Source organism: Pan troglodytes, chromosome 15 (assembly GCF_028858775.2).
Source record: "Pan troglodytes isolate AG18354 chromosome 15, NHGRI_mPanTro3-v2.0_pri, whole genome shotgun sequence".
In the NCBI taxonomy this organism is placed as follows: domain Eukaryota; kingdom Metazoa; phylum Chordata; class Mammalia; order Primates; family Hominidae; genus Pan; species Pan troglodytes.
The window spans coordinates 27,616,868-27,638,920 of NC_072413.2; the positions used below are offsets into that span (position 1 = coordinate 27,616,868).

The 22,053-nt window shown below is 34.1% G+C and overlaps 1 long non-coding RNA gene across 2 annotated transcripts in view; it reads right to left on the reverse strand.

Annotated features, from left to right (window-relative positions):
- LOC104001991 (uncharacterized) overlaps window positions 1–22,053 on the reverse strand; it is a 45,616-nt gene that overhangs the window by 21,115 nt on the left and 2,448 nt on the right. Inside the window, exons 2-3 of one of the 2 annotated variants that reach the window (XR_001709080.3) lie at window positions 13,594–13,677; window positions 10,710–10,873 (exon numbers count right to left, since the gene is read on the reverse strand). This is a non-coding gene — a long non-coding RNA (uncharacterized LOC104001991). Of the gene's footprint in view, window positions 1–10,709; window positions 10,874–13,593; window positions 13,761–22,053 lie in introns of those variants that run through there. The other variant, XR_001709078.3, reaches the window with a different exon arrangement.

Genomic DNA, 22,053 nt, shown 5'->3' on the forward strand with positions numbered 1-22,053 from the left:
CGAGAGTTAAGCAAGAAAATAACTGGAAGATATAAGGATTAGAAAACAAAAGAAAAAATGACATTATTGGCAGATGATGTAACTCTATATGTATAAAACTCAAAGGCTTCTACAGTAAACCAATTAATATTTATAAATAAATTTAGCAAGAGAACTGAAGGAATAGTCAATATTTAAAAATCAATTGTACTTTTAAATACCACTAACAGACAATTAGAAAATGAAATTATAAAAATATACATACAATTTGCAACAGCATCCAAAGAAAGCAAATACCAAAAGAAAAAAATCTAATAAAATATGCATAAGATCTGCACAGGTAAAATCAAAAAAAATTACTGAGAGAAATTAAAGACTATAAAAACTACAAATGAAAGGATTTACCATGTTTCTGAACAGAATACAATGCTGAAAAGATAGCATTTCTTTCAAAAATGATATATAGATTCAATCAAAATTCTAGCAGATATTTTTAAATATGGAAATCCACAAGATAATTTTAAAATCCATATGGAAATGTAAAGGGATAAGAATAACCAAGATCATCTTGAAGAAGAACAAATTCAACAGAGATATAACCCTGGAAATCAAGACTTAATAAAATATATAGTAATTAAGACAGTGTATACACAGAGAAAGGAGACAGTGTACACAAGGAGAACCTAAAGACAAATCTGCACAAATATGTAGTCTCTTGCTTTATGGCAAAAGTGAAACTGCACTGGAATATTGAAAGAATTTTCTTCTCTATAAATACTGCTGAGCAAATTGGTTATACGAAAAGAAAAAAATATATAAAGGACCTTACCTTTCAGCATACACAGAAATCAATTCAGGTGCTTTGTAGACATAAAAATGAATGGTAAAAATACATTTCCAAAAAATAAGAATATATTGTTATGCTCTTGGATAAGTAAAGCTATTTTTAACAGTACACAAAATGCACTAACCATTAAGGAAGACCACATTAAAATTAGGAGATTATATTCATCCAAAGACATCATTAAGAAAGTCAAAAAAAAAAGCAAACCATAGACTGGAAAGAGATGTTTGCAAGGCACATGTTTCAAAAGAACACATATCCAGAATATACCAACTACTACACTACCAGAAGAAAAAAGACAACTCAAAAAAGAAACGAGCAATGGAGTTGATCAGATATTTCACAAAAGGTAATATCCATGGCCAATAAATGTAGGTAAAGTGGTCAAATTTTATTAGTTGTCAAAGGGGTGCAAATTAAAATTACAGTGAGATATCACTATATATCCACCAAAATGGATAAAATTGAAGAGAATGACAACACCAAACCCTGGTGAGGATATAGAGCAACATCAGACGTTGCTGGTACAAGCATTAAAAAGTACAACTGCTTCAGAAAATCATTTGATCAAATCCACCACAGTTGAACAAACATACACCTTATTACACAGCATTTCCACTCCTAGGTATATTCAACAGAAATGTGTACTTGTGTGCCCAAATCACATGAAGAAGATTAACAGCAGCCAACAATTAAAGACAACCCATGTCTATCAAAAGTCGGGATTAATGAATTTTAGTATATTTATGTGATGAAATATTCTACTGCAATGAAAAGGAATGAACTGCAATTACACAACACAATATAGGTACAACAAAGCGCATATGATACGTTACTACTTATATAAAGGTCAGCAACATAAAACTAATTGAAAGATAAAAGAATCAAGACAACAATTTCTTTTGGAGGGGGTAATGACAAAATGTGAGAAAGGGGAGGTTCTTATATGTTAATAATGTTCTATTTCTTGAACTTACTGAGTATTACACAGATATGTTCCCTTTTTAAAAGTATTTAATAATATGTACACTTTCATTTGTGCATTTTTAATGTCTTATTTCTTTTTTCCTTTTTTTTTTTTTTTTTTTTTTGAGACAGAGTCGCGCTCTGTCGCCCAGGCTGGAGTGCAATGGCATGATCTTGGCTCACTGCAACCTCCACCTCCTGGGTTCCAGTGATTCCTGCCTCAGCCTCCCTAGTAGCTGGGACTACAGGCACGCACCACCGTGCCCGACTAATTTTTGTTTTTCAGTAGAGACGGGATTTCACTATGTTGGCCAGGGTGGTCTTGATCTCTTGACCTCGTGATTCACCTGCCTCAGCTTCCCAAAGTGTTGGGATTACAGGTGTAAGCTACTGCGCCCAGGCTTTAATGTTTTATTTCAACAAAAAATTTACTTAACACAAAACAAACTGCAGGGCTGATGAAAATATAGTTCAGAAGAAAAGTTTTAGCTTCATCTTTTCCTCTCTTCACTGACCTGCTATACCAGTAAAGATATTGTCCCAAAATTTTAAGTTCTATATTGGCTTCATGGAGACTTTAGTCTTCAATTTTACTTATGGTAAAGAGAGGTTAAGGACATCAGTTCATACGTACCACCACAATAATAACTTCAAGTGAAAGCCACTATAAACCACAATAGAATGCTTACATGTCTTAATTTTTATATGGTTGTACTTTTTTCCCCTTAAATCTCTAAGTTATTTTATTGAGAACAGTCATGTGTCATCTAGTGACAGACATACGGTCAGAGAACTGCATCATCAGGCAATTTCATTGTTACAGGAACATCATAGTGTGTACTCACAGAAACCTGGATGGTGTAGCCTACGACTCACCTGGGCTATATGCCATAGAGTGTTGCTCCTAAGCTACAAACCTGTACAGCATGTTACTGTACTGAATACCATAGGCAACTGTAACACAGTAGTAAGTATGTGTGTATCTACACATAGGAAAGGTACAGTAAACATCTGATATTATAATCTTTTGGGACCACTGTTATATATGTGGTCCATCATTGGCTGAAATGTCTTTATGTGATGCATAACTGCAATTGTCTTTTACTGTGTCCTTGCCACATGCTTATGAAGTGAATAGAGAAAGATATTATCCGTCTCACAAGGCAAGACAGAATGAACCAAAACCACCACCAAAACCCATTTGGATTTTTGCTAAAAAGAGGGTGATTGATTGATTCTGCACTTGTTTTATGGCCTTACCAACTCACACACATAATTTCTGCTTTGACCTAATCTGCTAAACACAGACTCATCTAGTCATGCCCAGAGACTAGTTTCTAGCATCTCCTTCAGTGCAGAATTCTATGAATATTTGTTTGAAACACAAAATGCTTTGGACAGCTGTCCACATTTCTCTCCAGAGCTGTTTTTCAGGGCTCCTTCATTTCTCCTAATTACATCAAGTGGAAAGCCCGAATGACGTGCTAATCAGCATTCAACACCTTACATACTTACATCCATAGCTTTACTAGGAGAGTAACTAATTTTTTTTTCTAAAGAGAGAGGATACGACCTGCCTCCTGATGCAGAATTCTTATAGCTACATCAGCGAGAAAGAGAAGTGAACTACTTGTTCTTAAGGAACTGAAGATTGTTACATTCATACTGGACTGCCATGCAATGTGTGCAAAACTGGTAACAATTTTTCAAAAATATAGGGGTATTCTGATGATAGTAACCTCATCCTCCCCAGAACAGAAGAGCTGGGGCATTTCTGAAAGGATTAATGGGACCAATTTACCTTATCTCAAGAGATTGATGTATTCTCTCTGATTATGCTACAGTAGACTAAGAATTGACTTCTCTAAAGGGTAGTTGGTTCTAGGAGTGATCCAAATCTATAATTCTATCTTATGAAATTCTACAGGCTTTCTTTAAAAGGCTTATAATTCCTTGACTTCAATAAGGGGAATTCTCATTTTCTAACATATCTATGAACCACATCATTAATACAATCATCTATTTCTCCCCAATTTTAGGCACCAAAATTGGGGAGGGAATAGAGCAACATGGTGCTCTATTAAATCTAAATCTAAATTAAATCACATTTCCATTAAGGAAATGAGATTCAGTTCAATGTAACGGCTGTCATGAAATCTAGGCTGGGAAGTGGAATCAAACTTACTTTTCCTAATTTTAAGTCCAATGTGTTCATCCTAGTATTTTCTAAATTGTATGATATTAACAAGAATATCAGTTGTGAGACAGGAATTACAAGTGAGATCATGCAAGCTCAGAGCTTGAGAACTTTGACCACTCAGTCTTCTTGGTTTGTTTTACTTCTATACATCCCTACCATCCATGCTGCAAAACCCCCAAGAAAATCTTAAGACTAACGTTACTGATATTCTAAGAAAAGCATAATCTTCTGCTATAATTTCAGAATTCAGTCCAAATTTCACATCTGAAGATCATGGTGAACTAACTTCTCTCATTCTCTCATCTTTGCCTATCATGGTGGTCCATCTAGTTTTGGCTCTACCAACTATTTCACTCAACTGGAGGAGATATTTACACATACACATACACACACACACACACACACACGTGCTTGCACCTTTCTGGGATATGACTGGTTGATTAGAGGAAAATATTCAAAGATATTAGATGTGTTTAATTAGGATTCCACATGCGCCTATTATTTTAAGATGAGAAATAAAATGCTCTCTGAGAAGCCTTATCTAAAATTTGAATGGAATTTCCAAGTCATTCTGTTCTTGGTTATTGTGATAGTTCAATGTTGTGGAAATCATTACAAATTCTGTTTTGCTACTATAAAGAAGGATGAGACCTTGAAATGAATGAATAAATCTTCCAGATTTTAAGTTCTTAGACTTTCAACTTTTACTCACAAAATCTATTACTGTAAATAATAAACATGAACAATCAAACAGCATTATAGTCTTTCATCCCAGAATTTATTTCAAGCATATCATTGATAATAGAAATACCTTTATATACTCAAAATACTTTTTGAAGGAATCTCATAACCAACCTGAAGAAGGAATGAATTACTTATAAGTATCTTGCCCCTGAAATTTTAAAAATGACCTTTGAAAGATATTTCCAAGTCAACCAAGACCAACATATGAGAAATAACTAGGGGTAAATTGATTTTTGTCACCCAAATTCTTTTGCAGTTAAAATAGCTTCTCACTCACCTACATATCAGGGTTTTCCTCATGCTGTGGATCTTGAATATTGATTTTCATATAAACATTTTTTAAAAATGATGTTCTGAATTATAAGAAATGTAAACTCTTTAGGTATTTGAAATTGAAAAGAGTTGAGAAGAGTTGCTTTTAGAAAGAGCAAAGAGGACAAGTGAAAAATTTAAAAATGGAATGAATGGAATTTAAAAATGCAAATGAGTGAATCATATTTTTCAGAGAAGCCAGATGTCCACTTACTTCCATGTTACAAATCAGTCTAAAGGCTTATTTGTAAGGAAAGGTTTACACAATAAAAACAAAATGATGTATTTAGAAAAACAGTCTATTGATCCATCTGGTTTCAATGTCTATATAAGAAAGAAGGAAAAAGATGGCATTTTGGTTAACGTTACCTCAATTATCAAGACTAGAGTTACTGAATCTTCCTTCAAGAAGATCGTGAATAGACATTACTTTTTTTGCAAAATTTCTTTGTGTGTACTTCATAAACATTTTCTGTAAAGAAGGACCACAGCGTTTATAAAGAATTGTATTTCCAAAAAGGTTTAAGAACCTCTGCTTCTCTAGCCCAAATATCTACATTATGAGATCGCATGGTTTGCACCTTTTTTAAGATAGATACTACCAAAAGACACAAGTATGGTGTTTTTTAAGAAGTCAAACATTCTGCAAGTAAAACTTTTTTTTTTTTTGTAATCGTTCGATTTGATGAGTTCAATCAATACCCTTTGGAAATGGGAAAAGGAGTAGAAATGACAAAATACTTAACTACAAATTATTATTATAATCATTTATCCTCATAAATGATCATATAAAAAGCCACATACACCAGGCAAAAATAAATCTTAAAATCATTATCATACTTTAAAATAGTTTTACAATAATATGGCTAAGGGCTTTGGTATTTGCATTAACAAATACTCAAATCAGTTAACTATATTTGTTCCAGTCCAGCCAAATAAATAAATACATAAATAAGCAGAATAGAAATATTTACTGCAACTATGCAAACATCATTTCAAGTAACTGAATTACAGAATTTAACAGTATCATATCACTTGAAAATTTGTGAATGGGAGCATCATAAGAGAAAAAAGAAAGTATGCATCCCCACGGTTCTTCAAACAATTCAAAGTTGGCCAAAATGTATACTACAGATTCTATTACTTGTATTTTTTTTATTTGAATGCTCTGTTAGAAAGTTCTACTTCAAATTTCTTAATGTATTATCATTATCATTATTTCACTGTTCTATTTTTTAAAAGGTTTACATAGCAGAGAAGAAATGGAGAATTATCAATTACTGAGAAAATTTGGGTTGAAGACAGCCAACACTTATTAGTAAGGCTCCTTCACACCCACACCCATATAATCCACCAGGTACTGTTATCTCATCAAAATTAAGTATATTTTCCAGCTCATTTGACGAGATTTAGTTCAACTTTTTGCTTTATATGAATAGAATTTGTCTAAATAAAAATTTTAAATAAGGGGGTTAGATAATGATCCTTGCCTAATATGGTATTTCTAAAATGCTTCTTTGTTTGAGTTGAGATATTAGAACAGTCCTTTTTTGCCATCTGCACTTATATACAATTTATTAGAATCAAGAAAACATAATAAACTTAATAAATGACCAGTCTGGGTAGTGTTTCATTTCTAAAGCTTCAGAATAGTTATGGAAGCTAAGTAAAAGAAGAAATCCACTTTTTACTTAATTAGTAACTAGGGCAGTCATTTCATACAGGAAACAGGAGCTCAGTAAATGCTTCTCTCAAGGGGGTGATAATATATATTCATACTGTATACAAGAAACAGCGATCTTGTTGGTAAGGATACAATCTTATTTGGTCAGGAAATAAACTCGAAGCCTTATTTGAACCTATTATTTTCTGAAATCACCAAACCATGCAATATGACTTGGGCTTATAATAGGGGATCATCTAAATCCTTGCTTCCCACAGTGGGTCTGCAGAGAGTAGCATAAGCATCACCTTTGAGCTTGTTTGAAATGCAAATACTCCCACCCACCTGAGGCCTATGGAATCAGTATCTTCAATATAACAAGATTGGGGGGATTTGTACAGATTAAATATCAGAAGCCCTTGTCTAGATAAGTGATTCCCCAAGTGTGATTCTAAACCAACAGCATCAGCATCATCTATGGGTCTGTAAAAAATGAAAATTAATCGGTCCTACCCCAGGCCTACTGCTTTAACAAGTTCTTCAGGTAGTTCTTAAACACATTATAGTTTGATAATCACTGACCTAGATCATTAAATTCTGATTTTGTTTCAAATATGTTCTGTGTACCAAGCTCTCCTGCTACCTGCTTCTTTTTCACACCTACTAGAAAAAGAATCCTTCTAACACATTGTATAATGGGAAAAAAAATTTGAGTATTTAACTATTCTTGGATAGCCCTAGAATTACTCAACTATTTAAAATAATTTGAGTATAGATTTCTCTGCTTGGGCTTATTAATATTCCATTATCTTTCCTGTTATCTCAGAAAAATATCATAATAATTTACATATATTTACTTTTCATGCACATACACATGGAGATATATTATTTTTTAAATGGAGGTATTGAATGAGTGGAAAGTAGTCATGATATTAACCATACACCTACATTTAGTACTTATTTTTTTCCCCTCCCTTCCTATGTAATGTAAAAGAGACAAGAAAGCAAGCCAATACCAAAACAAAATGATAGAAGCAGAGCTTTACGATAATGTATGTTTTTGAAGCCATGGAAAGTGTTAAAGCCAAAGACCTTCTAAAAAACATTAATTAACTTTGAGCCTTCCTGTGGCAATCTTCAGTCTACTGACAAGAGTTTGAAGTGGTCCCATCTTTATCGTCAATCTAGTTCAGCAATCACCTCCTGTATGAATCTTCTAGCCTCTCTAAGGCAAATTAGGAGCAACTCCTCCAACTTCCCATAAAAATGTTGGCACATTTTTATCATAGCGCTGGCTGTGTTGTGTTGTTGCCTTTGTTTTATACCCTCATTCACCAGATGATCAGTATTTTGAAGTTTTGAAACTATATCTTAGTGGTTTCTGAATTACTGACAGACAAGATAGACATGCCCTTTAGTCAATACTCGGTATTATTTTTGAGTGAACAAATGAGCAAATGAATGAAACCATCATAGTAAATATAATATATCCGCTTAGGGAATAAGAGCTCAAATAACAATGAAAAAAAATCAGGTATCAGCAATAATCTTGCATCACTTGTTATGTCAACAGTGTTAGAATATCGTTTGTCTTGTACCCATGTAGGCACTTTTGACAACTATAGCTGTGACACAGAATCATCCAATACTAGTATCCCAAAAGACCTGAAATATAATCAAATGGATGCTATGAATTTCTGCTAATGAGGCAATACAAAGCCCTAATTAAATGACTTGCTCAAATTTGTATTGCATGTTATTGAAAAAAAACAGAAATAACCTATTTGTTTTCCCATTGCCCAACACTGCCACTTAAAACATCGTGAAATAACTTAACTTACCAATTATGTGCCTTTCACACTTAAATAACTATGAAAATTATGATGTATTTCATCTGATGTTTTATATCTGTAAATAAAAATTTACACTGTTCCATCATTACTATCCTGCTCCATCTTACCATTTGGAACAGACTTGTTCCTTGTCTGTTTTAGGGTATCCTTGAGAAATTTCAAGGCCCCATTTCACTTTATAAAGCCCCTTCCTCCCTCAGTACCCATGAATAAATCTCCTTAGTGTTAAAGAAGTTGTGCATACATGCCAAGAAGGGAACAGACAACTTAACACTGCCTGGGAGGAGGATTTCCTTTCCATGCTTTGGTCTCAGGCAAGCTTTTATAACGTTGGATGACCTTTTGCTCCAGAATACTCAGTCTATTGTACAATGACTTTCTTTTCTTGGATATAGAACGAAGAGATCAGGCTTCAAATCTTTGAGGTGGAGCATCAGAAATTTACCATATGAAAAATCCCGAAGATCTCTGAAGCCAGAGAATCAACATCGTTAACAGTGCCATGTCTTACCCAACAATTACCTCCTTCCACATTTTAGCTTATTTTAGTTGCAGAAGGCTAGTCAAGTGTCATGTCTGAAGAAACGCAGATAAATAGGAGAACAGGAAAAAGAGAAATGTGGTCACGGTGAAGAAAATAATGAATACAAACTCGTCCTTATGCATATAATCAGTCATTAATTTGATTATACATTTATTCTTTTTGCTTCTTAGACTTTCTTAGTGATAATGTTTACATAAATCTTTTGTACAGGTGATAAAATTAGTTCAAGAAACAGTATCCCCGGGACTGAAATAAATATTTCAGGTTAAATATATTCAAAGTGTTTCTCATTGACCTAAAGGCAATGCAGTGTGTGTATGTGTGTGTGTGTGTGCCTAAAAACCTGTGCTAGAAACTAAAAACATGATTTTGAGATATTGAAAGGCAAACTATATTATTTCTGTAAGCCTTTCTCCAGCTACACATACTGCAAAATGATTGCATAGATGTAATATCAAAGTCATAATAATTTCTTAACCATGTGGAAGGAGATATTTTTAAAATGAATATTGAAAGATGCCCTAAACTTCAGTGACAGCAAACATTGATTTATAGCAAATTCCCCAGCAAAACAAGTCTGAAACAAACAGATTAATTTTAGAACTTAATTGGTTCAAGTATCTAATTCTTTCAGATCATGGAAAATATAATTTCTAAAATAAGAGATCTAGAGTATATGACCTTATAAGTCTTTAACTCCATAAAATGTGTTAATGATTATTCAGGTTCTTACCTAAAATGAAACAATGACACTCGAATATGAGAAGAAAACAAGTATCTGTAATATTGTGAATCACATTTTCCCTGCAATATCAGGATTTTTTGGGGAGGCTGGGGATTTAAATACTGGTACTCATTTATTTTTGCTGATACAAAAATACTATTAGCCATACCTATGTTCAATTAGAAGGAAAAAAATGAAGAAGTTTAATAGTTGGCTAAAATCTCTATGTGCTAAATTCAGTTCAGGCTTAATTTGTGAACAGAAATCTTTTAATATATATTTGGTTAAGGATATATGATCTAGTCACCAATGGTGAATGGCTTGGGATATAAGGAGGAGCATAAACCAGCTGTGAATATTTAAACTAAACATAGAAAATTAAATGTATTTTCATCTATTATTTTATGATAATATTACAATCTGTTCTAACAACAGCATATGCTATTTTATTATTTTGTAAATTCTCAATCCCCTCCTCCAAAAAAATTAGATGTCAGAAGTTCTCACACAGTCAAAACCCTCCAACATGAAATTTATAATCAAGGACTCAGCCCGGAAGCACATCTAAATTCTGTTCAAATAAAATACCTCCTCCCTTAAATGTTCTCACATATCAAATCACTGTATTCATCCCTATGTATTATTCGTACCATAAAAAAACACCCATGTGCTTTAGAAAAAGGCTTTTACTCTTGCAAAATTATTGAGATGTCTATCTGAAAAATCAATGGCAGTTTTGGTGACATAATTACTCTCATTCTCAAAAGCCAGGCATTCATAAATGTGGAGCTATGTCTTTTTCTGGTGGTAAAGTTCAGGATTTACTAATTGGTACAATCAGAGAGCACTGGTTTCAAGGCTGCTGCAGCAGTATACTTACCTAAATTGAAGTGCAAGCTAAATCCATAGTGAGAAGCACTCACTTACTCATACAAACTGATAAATTATACTGCCGAGTAATCAGTTTGCATAGGCAGTTGTTCATAGACGTGTCTCTGCTCCATCAATGCACTAAAAAGCCATGTAGGGTCTCATTTCTTCACCCTCCAAAGGACAAGTCACAAAACAAATCACAGAGAAGGGAGTCAGAAAATACAGAAGCCCTATCTTCAGCCCACATACCATTTATAACAGTGAAATTAGAATTATATCAGTAAAATGGAAGAGCACTGAAATAAAGACTTCTCATGTGAGAGTAAAGAAATATAGAGACATAATGAAAATAAAGGCTGAAAGCCAGTGTTAGTATTCTGACTTCAAAGTTCATGAAGTAGTCTGTAAATAGCATGCACTTTTTAACGGGCACATTCTATAGCTTTCAAAAATACTGCTATATAGAGGGTATGTTGCATTTATTTAGTTATTGCTTACAGCAGAATAGACAACTGCCATTTACTTATTTTGCTACCTATAACTAGGAGCCTATGGTAGCCCCACCCCCACTGTATGTGTATTATTAATTCTGTAAGGATACTATTGCTGTATTTACATATACACAACTTGAGGTGCAAGGAAAAAGCAAGTAATCAGGAACTTCAATTTGGTGTCTTAAGAATCGTCCTGTATTCTTATTATCCTGCGATTGTGCTCAGAGCTAGAGAATTTAAAATGAAAAAAAAAAAAAACACCTAATACTAGCAATCACCATATTTCCTGTAATCAAGTCCATACTTCTTTTCATATTCTTTCACTGGATTGCTTTTCTCTGTTTATTGTTGTTGCTAAACAAGATGAGAGTTTAGGCGACATTTTTCAATGATGACTTCTTTTGCAATAACAAAATTCTTAAATGTAGTCTCCATTTTCCTCCTGCTATGTGCTATCAAATTCATCTTTGTATGGGAGGCACAAACTAAAATGAGTAAATTGCCTTTAGTAGGTAGTACTCTTTTCCTGACACTAGGAAGTAAATTGTCAAAGAGTTACACAGGGTTTTAGCTGCATGATTCCCATTGACTTTAATGGGAGTTGCAAGGAAAACACCCCATGCGAAGCTTAGAAAAGTAGGGGTTAGTTTTCTTTATGGTCTCCACTGTATTTTGTACTCTCTAGCCTTGAACACTCTGTCTTCACTCACCTTCTGTTCTCCCCTTTCTTTGTAGCTTAACCCTCAAATAATATAAATCTTAGGCCTTTTCACTTAACCATCCATGTGCATAGGTACTCAACACACTCTATCCCAGCACCACTTCCAGGGTGTCACAATTAAACACCTCATTATCCAACCTGCTGACCCTCAGCCATTCACCATTGTCCAGTTTATGTGGGGAAAACATTTTTGTGGAATATTGTTACAATACTAGCTCGATAATTTTTGAAACATGTACTGGATTTCAAATAATATCAAAATTACCTAAATTATATTCTTTCTTCCTTCTTAAAAAATGCCTATTAATATTACTACTCTCATTATTGTTTAACTTTTAAGTACTTTTAGGATTTCCTGAAGGTTTGCATAGAGCACAACTAAATAAGCTTCTTGGAAATACATCAGGCATGGCCAGGCAGTTAATATAGCGACTTAAGCAGCAGTTAGCTAAAGTGCTTCATAGGACAACTAGTGAACAACATAATAGATACCATGATGTTAGCTCCTGGCAGAATGGGTACAAGATTCCATCATGTCTGGGGAATGAAGGATACCCTTGTCTGTGTAATGGAGAGAGCAATACCACAATTGGCTGATGTCACTCTTATATAATACATTGTAACACACACACACACACACACACACACACACACACACACCCCTATGGGATTGTTCTAATTCTCCAGCAAGTTTTGATTGTGGAGAAAGCCAAACTAGGGTAGCTTTGAGCTAGATTTTTATGAGTGTTTGCTTCTGTATAGAATGCACAAAAGGCCCAATCTTTGTGCCTACCACTTTTTTCATTACTGTGGCATTAATTACAAAGTAAGATGCCAAGTAATTGGCAAGGGGAACACTACTTGCTTATTTATCAGATACCTTTATCCTATGCTCCTGGCTTCTTTCCTTTACTGCACTTTAATAATAGATTACCAGGATAGCAATGTAAAGAGTAAAATGTCTTTCCTTTGCAAATTTTTAACTCAACTTACCTTGTACTCTTTGTCTTACTTCAAATCAGACCAATAAGAAAGGATTTGCACCCAGCAACATATTATTAATCAAACACCATATACAATCACATAAAGTCCAAAACAAAGCAAAGAGCACGGTCTGCCTAAAGCAAATGGTTTAATACCACCAAAAATCTTCCCAGTTCATTCTGCACCTATGGATTTATTATTCCTATGAAACACTGTGGAAGTGTGCCATAAAATACCAGACACATCAAGCAAACATCCTGAAATTCTCTCAACAGTCAGGGTACCTAAAAAAATACAAGGACATACTTTTCTCAATTTTTCATCTCATTTTCCCCAGTTATTATTGATTACTTCTATTCTATCTCTATGTTGATCATGACAAAAGATATGTTTTTCATAAAATAATACATTTGGACATAATAACGAGAACCTTGGTTCCCATCTTCCCGTTGCCGAATAGCACGTCTCGTGCTGTACAGGCGCAGTTGGCTGTCCAAGGACCCTGATGCCAAATTGCGGAGGATATTCTTGTCGCAGTGACAAATTGCTTGCTGGTGGGCTGTGCAGAGTGTTATTCTGGCAGCATCGGAGTTGTCTACGTGTCTGTCACTTGGTTAGGCTGCTTCAATGCTAGGTGATTCCACCCCACTCCCCACCCCCTTTTCTTTTTTCAACGCATTTTTCAGACTTACCTTTGCTTCTCAGTGAATGGGGACTTTAACATTCACTTGACAATGAGCTTATAAAAATGCCTCCCAAGTTCTCCGTACAGGTATCTGTAGGGTGAGAGAAGGATTTTTTCACAGTGCCATACTTGTTTTCCATACAAACCTACAGGCTGCCATTATAGCCACCCACATTCCGGTTGGCAACGCACTTATGCAGTGAGCGCCTTAATGAATCCAGACAAAACTGCACAGCATTCCTGACACACAGGAAAATCATGCATTTTCATGATATTTCAGGGTAATTTAATTCTTTAGTGTGTAAAATATTGATGGTCAATATTATTTGATAACATTTCAGCAAAGAGATTATTCTGCTTTTGATCTGACACTTATTTTTTAAGCTAAAAAGATTTCCTTTACAGGTTCCTTATATTAAGTATGTTTGTCCAGAGAGGATCTGCTAGAATAAAAAAAGCAGAAATGTAAATGAGTAGTCAACATTCTGTAAACAAATTAGCTTGTAAACATACTGTAGACAATCCCAACAGTGTCTGTTGACTACCTATGAAGGTATATAATTTAATGCCTTCAGATAATTTGTGGGTAAAGTCTAACCAGCTGACATTTTGAGATAAATAATAAATAACACTCCTATTTCATTACTGAGTTTATAATTAAGTATTAATGTAAAGGCATTTTAAAAACTATAGCTACAGGAGATACAGTATTTTAAAATTGTTTTGTGAAACTGAAAAGGATAATTGTAATGAACACAAAAGATGTAGGAGGCCTTTTTTAATTCTATGGAGTGACAGTAGATTTTCTCCATAAAACACATCCTGCAGCAGTGGTGTGTTATTTAAGATTCGAGGATGTATAAAAGAATCTAATGGATTTTTTTCACAAAAGATAATATACAATGGAATAATTCTTAAAGGAAATGAACAGGCTTTTAATCTTGTGGAAAAAAATGTTTGTTTTTGCTCCTCTCATATATAAATGTATTTGTTGGTTTTATTGTTCAAACTGTAGCCCTGAATTAAGTGGATTGTAAAGTTCTCCTAAATACTTTAGACTTGCTTTCAAGGAAATATTTGTAATTTTTATACATATATACATACATATATGTATATATACACCCCAAAGATTTCACTTACACTAATTAGAAGAAATAATAAGAAAGCCCTAAGTAGTGGAACTTGGAGAGAGTCTAAAAGATATTTTAACAGTTCCATTTGCAGGATGCATAGGTAAAGTTTTCAGCCCAACGTGATGTTTAAATTAGTTTGTTTTCATCGTAACTACTGACGGGACTTAAGTTAGCCCTCTAAACTGCATGGGTATTTCCAAACTAAACTTATTAAATTCTCTTTTCCCAACCTTTTTTTTTTGTGTGTGTTTTGTGTTTTCTCTAAAACCTGGCAGCACAAATTTTCTAGCTTTCATCACTTAAGAGCATCTAATGTGAGGCTATTGATCCTAAAATTGCTAGGGTTTTCTAAGAAGTCTCCTTGTTGGTGCTGCACTGTTGTCACTGAAGTGGTTAAAGCTTTGTTTGTTTGTTTTGTTCTGAATGGCTCTTAATGGATTAAGCTTTAGGCTTTCACCAAAGCAGTAACTGATTGTTAAAAGTGGCAAGGAATAAACTAACCACAGGGTGTGTGTGTGTGTGTGTGGGTGTGCACATGAGTGTTTGTGTATGTGTGCATGCGTGTGTGTGTGTGTGCATGCACTGGCAGAGCAAAGTAAATTATAATCTTTAAGTTCTGAAACTCAGCTAGTATAAACATATGTTAAATAAAATATTTCTTACTATATATCTTTAACATATCTATCCTCTGCAAATTGCCAGAATTATGTTAATCAATCCTGACAATGGATTAACTCTATTTAATCAAGAATAATTGAATTAAACTGTGTAATAACCCACAGCTATTGAAATGGATAACATTAAATTTAGTTGCAAGATTTACCTATGAAATTAACATGCCATTGTGTTTTCATACTAAAACTCTTTTTCATAATTTTACCAGTAATATTCAAAATGGTGATTTCAAGTTATATAAACCTTTAAAGCTCTCACTACAACATTAAGGAATATATATGCACTTGTCTTTGTAATATTATGCTGTGGTTCTGGACTCATATAATTAGGTTTTGGCTTAAGTGTGATATTAAGTAGAAGATTAATGACTTGACGAGTAAAGAAACACCCTTATCTGCAGAAACAGATGGAAATGCATGAATTTATATGACTATTTAACACAGTGCCAGCTCCTCTATAAGAGGAGGACTTTATTCAAGGTCTCAGTACCAATCCATGGTGACTCCAAGAGCTAAATACTCAAATTAAAAAAAAAAATGTTATCCCATTTCACAACTCTTTTAATGGGTATGATGGACAAAACCCTAGACAGTTTTCAATCACCCCTCCTGTTGTCCAGGAATGGCATACACTGCCATTCTTGAGTATCCCTAGGCACTGGTAATGGATGGCGACTACCTCTGGCAGAGAATGGCTAACTGCTCTTGGATTTGCTGGAGAGCAGTTGCATTTCTTTTATTCCAATGGGAAAGTTACGAAAGTCAAGAAGAAATGGATTAAAATAAAAATGGCCACTGTTTCAGCTTTATATAACCTGATTTCTTAGCCAAAAACCACAAGGTGACAGTCCCTTGGTAAATTTTCGACATGGATGATCCAAAAAGATGCAGCACAGCATTTAGGCCCCTCTGAATGCCATATTTGAAATGTTGTATTTAGGGAGTACAGTTGTCCCTCAGTATCCACCAGGGATTGGTTCCAGAACCCCTGCCTTTATCAAAATCTGTGGATGCTCAAGTTTCTTATATAGAATCGCACGGTGTTTGCATATAACCTATGGATATCCTCCTGTACACTTTAAATCATGTCTAGATTATTTATAATACCTAATGCAATGCAAATGCTATACAAATCATTGTTACACTGTATTCTTTGTATTATTATAGTTGTGTTGTTATTTCTTATTGAGTTTTTCCTAGAATATTTTCCTTCTGAGGTTGGTTGAATCCTCGGATGCTGAATCCATGGATACAGACAGCAAATTGTACATCTTGTTATAATTAAGTTACTTTAAACATGGGAATTAAAATGAATATTGTTCCATTGTGTTTTGATCCTAAAACTACTTTTCATAATTTTACCGGTAATATTCAAAATGGTGATTCCAAGTTATATAAACCTTTAAAGCTCTCACTAGAACATTAAGGAATATATATGCACTTGTCTTCATAATATTATGTTGCGGTTCTGGACTCATACAATTAGGTTTTCACTTAAGGTGATATTAAGTAGAAGATTAATGACATGGATATTGTCTTTCATATTTGCACATGTAAGTACAAATGAACAGCTTGTTTTATGTCTTAGGGTATTATCTCAATTCACTAAATTTTATAAATAAAAGAATAGCAAAAATTTCTCTTCCTCATAAATCTTGCACACAAAAGATATGAAGCCTTGGAGGAACTTTCTAATTTCCATCTCATACTTGTAAAAAATGCAATGAATTGAATTGAAAGGGAGGGTATATTAAAGGGAATGCATAAGATTCAAATGAGGGTGCATTTAGCATGTAGAGGGAATGATCGATTCCACTATATGCCTGTGCAGTCTTTGTAATTTTCAAAATTTCATTCAATGTGCTGATATTCTGATAACAGAACTAACTGCCACTATAACTTTAGAGCCTACCATTAAGAGAAGGTGATTTTTCCCCTTGCATGTAATATTCTAAAATTAAGGTGGGGAAAGTGTTATAAAACCTAGATTAATAGCTTTAGTCAATGACTAATTTGCTAACTGTGTGACTCCCAAAATGCCAAATGTAGTTAATATTTATATTAAAAAGATGATGCATTTATAAAAAACAAGGTCTCTATGTCATAATCCTTTCCTGAGGCATTGTACCAAAATAAAGAGGGCAGGGGGTGGCTACTAAGGAGAGTTCTTTCCCCCTACCTCTTTTTTTTCCTTTGTAAGATCTGGGATACCTCTAATTGACCCACTGTACTTTGTTCCTAACACCTTTTGAAAAGCAAAACAAACAAGCTGTATGTACAAACACTTAGGCCCTCTTTTTGGTTGTGCCATTTTTTTAATTGTATATTCCAGTATTCCCTCATTTCACTTTCCTATTATTGTTTTATCGTCCCTGCTCACATCATCCCCATCCTGGTTCATATTCTCTTGCACTAACATGCCTCAAGTCTCCTCTGCTCTTGTCACTCCTTTGTCAAAAAAAAAAGGAGGAGAGGCACTAAGGAAGGACATGGCCCAGGACACACCCTGATCTTTTCTGTTTACACCACCACCTGCAAAAGAGGAGCAAACTTACCACAGTTAGAGTGAAAAGCTTTGGCCTCTCCTATAGACTAGGATAAACAAGGCAGAAATAGTGTTTGTTAACCAGGCTGAACTATTATGAAGATTATACACAACATAGTAGCTCTAGAAACTCTCAGGAATGTAGGCCATACCAGGTTAACTAAATGGGAACTCACTAAATCAGGTGAAATGTATTGACCCCCATACATCCAAAGGCTCAAGTTTAAATAACTGAATAAAGACTTGAAAAAAATTATGAGTATGAAAGAGTACTTAGCACACTGGCAGTACTCCATTTAAGAACAGAAACACGTTTGCACTTTGGAGAAAAGTTCAAAACTTCCCAGAACTGATCATCAAAGAATTAATTTCAATAGTGCTTGGGCTTTAGATACCACAGTAGCAAGATGAAGCATAATTTTAAAGTATTTTCTTAAAATATGTATCCCCAAGTTTTCATTAAATTTTTACTCAGAGTGGAAAGTCATACATGTTTGGAAGTAAAACATAAAATAATTCTATTATAGGTTAAAAACCGGGAGTATAGTCCAAAGCTAATACACTGACTGGTCCCTCTTTACATAGTTTATCTCCTGTAGAAGACATTGGGTAAAGATGAAACGGGTTATAAAATGTATTTGGTTTGGGGATCATAGAAATGATTTACACCTATAGATAGGCTCAAGTAGCTTGAAAAAGTAACATTTGCAATAAGACCCTTCTGTTTTTTGGATGGTGAAATACAGAGAAAGGAATTTCAGAGGAGATATTCATTTGTATGCCTATTGCCAGAAGGCTTTGCCTTTTCATTTAACTCTCAATGTTTTGAATAAAAATGCTAACTTTACTCGAAGAGGTTGTTAGGACTTGCCCCTTTATATCTATGTATGCAGAATATTTGAAGTGCTAGAAATATATTAGCATTTCCAAATGTCATTAGTAATATTGCCGCTTTGCATTTGTCAGTGTATGGATGTATATATACCACATATTGAATGATTGCAATCTATAATTATGTTTGATGAAGAATGCATTTTATTGTATTAATGTTCATGGGGGTATATTTTTATTATAAGTAGATACATGGATAGGTAGGTAGACAGGCAGATATATAAGATATAGATAGATAGATAGATATAGATAGATAGATAGATAGATAGATAGATAGATAGATAGATAGATAGATGATAGACAGATAGATGATAGATAGAGCTTTGGTAGATGAGTTTTAGCATGGAATTATTTTTGGTCCTTAGATAACTATCTCAGGCCTTATTTTCCTCTAGATAAATGGCATATAATGATTGTTATCTATTTTTAAGGAATTACAAATCAAAGAAGTCAGTTTTTCATAGTGGATTCAAACACCAACTTGCAGCATATACTGATGGTCAAAATGTCCTCAAAACATCCTAATAAGCAGAAAAAATATCAAGGAATATGATACAAATGTCTTATGGTATTAATATTTCAGACCCCAGGTTCTGAATTCCTTCAGAAGAAAATTTCAATCATTCTTGTATCTTAAACATCCGCATCTCTTCCAATGGTACCAAGAGTCTTTGTTCGGTCCCATGGATGCTCAGCAGCATGGGTGTTGACTGACTGTTCTCAAAAGAGAAACTGTATCCAGCCTAGGTTTCACCGCTACCAATTCTGTTATTTTTTCCTTGAAGAGTCAAAATTTCTAACTCTACTTTTGGGAGACTCCAGTTTATTCAGATGTGTAACACAAGCACAGACATAAACTCATTTAAAAAACTTCAAAAATACATAAATACTAAGCATCTCCCAACACCACTCATCCACCCTACCTTACATGCACTGCCTCCCCCACTTCTTTTCAGAATGAACGTTACAGAAAGAATAAGGAAAAGATGTTTTGAAATAAAACAAAAAGGGTCACTGCCATAGATGGCAATGCGACGAGTGAAGCTGAACAGTAGCAGTGGTCAGTGGATTCCTTTTTGCTTGATCACTTTGCACTGACAAAAAATCAGTTAGGGTGGGAATATAGAGAAATTAACAAAGCATCCTATTTGAAGCACCTACTATGTGTCAGGTGCCAGACATAAATTAAATATGGTGAAGAATTTTACAGTCTGAGAGAAGTAAATTTTTTTGGTAAGTGCTTTCTCTATAAATTGCCTTAACCCATTTCAAGTGAAGATATCTCCAATATAAGAACATTAGGCAGTTTGTACTATTTGACTTTGATAATGTACTTAGAAAAGAATGCCTGGCACATAGTGGAAACTTAAATATTTGTTGAATGAGTGAATGGTTATAAGTACTTTTCAAAGACAAAATAAATCATCTGCCACTTCTAATGCATTTGGAAAGACATCAATAAATAGCTATTGTAAGGAAGATTGCAGATGCTAGTTAAGATAATCTAACTGTGTAGTAGTTTATTTATTCAACTATAGAATTTTTGTTCAGAACCCCTGGGGGGAAACTTTTGTTGTGATTACTTCTAGGCTGGCAGTCAGTGACTCTACTCCAGAACAAGATCTCAAACCAAGCCCATGTCCTTTCTTTATGTCCCTGCCATTTAACCATCCAGTTGTTAACACATTTTAAAATTTGACAGGTTATTTCACTTCCAAAATGATACTAAGAGTCACACATGTCAGAACTCTACTTGATAAGTTGTGTTCATTTCAAATGTGGTATGTGAGCACTGAATCCTTACTCTTTAAATCCTGCAAAGTGTATCAATAATTATGCCAAATCCATCCAACAGTTGATTGAGGTGTTTTCAGTTTGATATGGGTGTCAAAATGCGAACATTAACTTTATTCAGATCTTTGCCTGATGTGTTGAATGGGGGAAAAATCCATTCATACATCACAGATTCATCCTTAATGCTGGAAATTAGAGAAAGGAATCTCAGATTCCATGCACATTTTCTTTGTGGTTACAGAGGTGACTTTGCCACCTGGGATGAGTTTGTCCTCATTATACCCAATTATATCTGCCATAAGTAAAATTTTAAGAAGAATATAAATTTGTATAATTCTCACATGATGCTTACAAAGAAATCATTTTTGTGACTCTAATTTGTTATCTATTTTGGAAAGATTAATTATCCCTCGATAATAAAGTAAATGTTAAAAAGGATATCCCCCACAATCTCTTCTTCTTCAGGCCTTTCCTGATTTAATCCTAGATGTTCTTGCTATATCATGAGTGGCTGAGCTCCAATCAGAGAAAATTCAGCGATGGAAACTCTTTACTTGGGCTTCCCACTATTTATGTGTGGTATTCCCAATTTGTAGCTGTATTTGTGCTGGAGCAGACAGAAATAACCAATGAAAAAAATAGGAGCAATACAGTTTTATATTTAAAGTAGTGTCATGAGGCATCAAGGCAGTTAGTAATCCAGGAAGGCTCAAATTACGTTTTTTAACTATAAAGTATAAATTTAGTAAAAAAGACTAATTTCTAATAAATAATAGACAAATATTGGAATGAAAAACATCACTTTCTATATAAATTTACTAAGGGAGAACTTTCGGTAAGGTTACCATAATTTTATTTTACAGCCATAAAACTTTTCAGGAAATAGGTTACCAATTTGATATTGTAGATAAATTAACCTCAGTTATATACATATTTTTTAAATGCTAATTTTTGGCAATACAGTTGAGAAGAATTATTTTGTAATTGCATATCTTTCTGTGTCTGGAATTCATCCCCTATAAAGTCCTCTGGCCATGGGTGGCAGTGGCCTGCGGTCAAAATCTAAGCATAAGTTCATCATCATCTTTTAATTTTGTAGTCTTGAGCTTTTGACCCAAAGAGGAGTTGGGAGTTCACTAGGGCAGGACTAAATGGAGCAAACACTTGTCTTTGGAGCCCAAGCGCTGACCTTAAAGATGTAAAATGAATTGCCTGCTCCCAAGGTTATTGTTATAATCAGGTATGTGAAAATGAGCAGTAAGAATGTGAAGGAGAGAGCGGAAGAGAGAGAGAGAGAAAGAGAGAAAACACTCCTTGGTTTGCTAGAAGTATTTAGTGCATATTTTATACTTTTTAATTTTATTTTTTAACCACGTTCTGCTTTAAAAACTGTACATAGAAGAGTCAGGCTTCTGACTTTTAATGAATTG